The sequence below is a fragment of the Eucyclogobius newberryi genome, unplaced genomic scaffold (genome assembly GCF_026437365.1).
Source record: "Eucyclogobius newberryi isolate DKJ021-1_F unplaced genomic scaffold, fEucNew1.0.hap1 SCAF_321, whole genome shotgun sequence".
Lineage (NCBI taxonomy): Eukaryota > Metazoa > Chordata > Actinopteri > Gobiiformes > Gobiidae > Eucyclogobius > Eucyclogobius newberryi.
Genome location: NW_027315970.1, coordinates 86,337 through 89,304, shown reverse-complemented (window position 1 = coordinate 89,304; position 2,968 = coordinate 86,337). Strand labels below are relative to the sequence as shown.

The window sequence follows — 2,968 nt, the reverse complement described above, 5'->3', positions numbered from 1 at the left end:
CTTTAAAGCAGCTCTGACACACACCAAACTAATGTTGGACTGAACATTTGGACAGATCGTACAACACGACACATATTATGTGATGATAAGGACAATACTGAAAACAACTTATAAATAGAAGCGGGTCATTTGTCTTCTGTTCTAAACTGCAGAACTGTGTGAACATAATCATTAGCTCCGCCTCTTGCAGCAGCATTTACACGTTTTTCATTTGAAGTTACATCATGACATTTTAGAACCAAACATGTCTCTTTGAGTCTTAACATTTTCAAACAATTGTAAGCAAGCACAGCGATGTAGGTGGGGATAGGGGGTAGTGAAAATAGACATTTTCGGTTGCAGGACAAAACAGGATTAGCTATAATCAAAATACAACTTTGAGTAAAGTTATTACGTGAAACTGTTGTAACAAGATGAAACCCTCAATAAAGATGATATAGCATAAAATGTCTCCTTTAATATCTTATTCTAAGGGTTTTTTGTCTAAAAATGAGGTGAAATTTGTCAGATCTAGTAAACAACAAAAACTAAATAAGGAATCCTAAATCCTCACAGTATTTTGCTTTTGTTAACTAATATGTCAATAAAAAGCACTAAGAAATTGAAACCTGGCTCTGTGCATTTGTCAGATTTAAAAGTCACAATGTGTCTCGCCTCAGACAAAAGAGCTTGTATTTACACATGTGACGGGCCCACGATGTTATTGTGAGACATCCCGAGTGTCTTACGCTAACGTCTGGGCTGGTGTGATCCGAAATGTTCTAAACTGCAGATGTAACTTTAGGAACTGGCGTTTTTTCTGTCGACAGCGGGATGAGAGCGTGGAGTGAATGATTTTCTCGCCTCTGAAAAGCTCCGTCCACAGCAGCGTCTGCGCGGCTCTGTCTGTGATGGACTTCATGTCTGTGGGAAGCTCCTGGGCGTTCACATACTCTGCACACAAATAAAAGAGGACTCCATGTTTGGCGTTTGTGGTGAACATTAAACTCTGTAGGTGTTTTACGGGCACTTACTGAAGCCCTCTCTTTGCGCAGACACACTGAACGGCCGCACTAAACTCCGACTCGCTGCAAACGAGCCTGTGCAAAAAAAGAAATGTTAACTTCATTATAGTTAGTATCAACGTCAAGCACTTAAACGAGGACTGTAGGACCAAAGTCTTTATTAGCAACAATTTATTTGGGGATTTCAAATGGATTTATTTGTACAACAGGAGAAAGGAAAGGGCATGGAATGAGTTTTATTTGGGAATTTATTCTGACTTTCTTGCACACAAACATGCAATTTACTGAGTACTTTTCTTGCCTCGTCAGTGCACTTTGGGTCAAATATATAGTTGGATTGGGGAGATAGTTTTGAAAGCTTTTAACTCCATGTCAGATTAGTTGATCAAGAGTTTCTGTAGTGGATTACAGCCCTAAAGTGCACGTCGTAATTACGTAAAGGCTACAATGTCCCGAATATATGACAACTACTTAAACCAGCCTGAATAATTGTATTTAAATGATCTGAACAGGCCTGTCACAACAACACATTTTGAAGGGTGATGTCGCTATGGAAATATCACGAAAAACAATAATAATTCAACTACTATATGGCACTGAAGATGGATATTACCAGTAAACTCTTTTCTAAATGTATAATATATTGCTAAAAAAAAAAAAAAAACATGAGCTGTGATTATGAAATGGCAGAATGACATTTTAGTTCTTATTTATAATTAGTCATATTTATTCAATCCTATGCAAGTTCAATCTTATCATACTAGGGGGAAAACATAAAAATAAAAGCACTCTGTGGCTATTGAGCCTCCAACACATTGATATAGTTGTAAAGTATAAATGTGACAGGCTTAGATCTCAGGATGTAAATGCATTTAGATCATTTTACATCAGCTTTACAGTCTAATATAAAAGTCATCAAAGCTTTGACAAATGTGTTCTCTTGTATAACTGTACCTGGTCTTGAGGAACAGTAAATTAAACGTAACGCTGAAGCCATCTTGTGCTGAAAATAAAGAACATATAATATATGAAATGCACTCCAGAAATCAATCAGACTATGACAGCAAAACACGAACACACACATGCTTTCTTCAGTAAACAATAACATAATTACATCGGCGCAAATAACAGTAAACAGGCAGTAAATGTGGCATTTATCACTTTTAAACGCGGTGAAATCACGTACAAACGACTCATTTACATTTATTGCCTCTGTAAATATCTGTGCACCCGAGTCCCTAATGTCATCTATGTATTATCCTAGCTCTAACCTGAGATCGCATTATGAAAAGATTACACAAAGTCCGTTATACAAGCATTGATCTGTTTTCTATTTATATAAAAAAATCAAATAGCTGCGTGTATGAGTCTTTCAGTAGACAAGAGTTTGAACTTGTACAATGCTAACGTGTGGCTAAGCTAACACCGGTGAGCGTCAAGGACTTTTTTATAAGAAAAGGTCTCTTGAGGCGAATCCCTGACAAATGCAGCCTTTAAAGGACATCTAATACACTCTACTGAGATATCTGTGCATGCCCATGTGAATAGAAACGCGCTCTGAATAGTGGTAATGTTGAATGAATGTAAAACTTACCAGAAATATCGCTATTTGGCCTTCTAAACCAGAACAGCGGACTCTAGGAAGGGGCTCTGCGTGCACCGGAAGTGGAAGCGACGTGATGACGTATGGAGGCGTGGTCCAGAGACACTTACGTGACGGAGATTTCACAATAATGATTATTGTGGTCTCTACTGAACTAACCAACTAACCAACGAACTAACTAACTAACTACTAACTAACTATATATATATATATATATATATATATAGAGAGAGAGATAGATAGATATAACATCGGCAGTATCACATTTAACATGAAATTCTGAATATATAGTTCTATGTTTAAACTTAATAGTGACACATGTGAAAGTGTCTTAATAAATAAAATAAACAAATAAATAAAC

General features: G+C 36.8%; 1 long non-coding RNA gene across 1 annotated transcript; it reads right to left on the bottom strand.

Moving 5' to 3' along the window:
• Nucleotides 1–825: 825 nt before the first annotated feature.
• LOC140375539 (uncharacterized) lies at nucleotides 826–2,691 on the bottom strand. The gene is made up of 4 exons (XR_011929524.1): nucleotides 2,599–2,691; nucleotides 1,959–2,007; nucleotides 1,014–1,067; nucleotides 826–933 (listed from the first exon to the last, which is right to left on the bottom strand). It is a non-coding gene; the product is annotated as an uncharacterized lncRNA (long non-coding RNA).
• Between the last annotated feature and the right edge of the window lie 277 nt (nucleotides 2,692–2,968).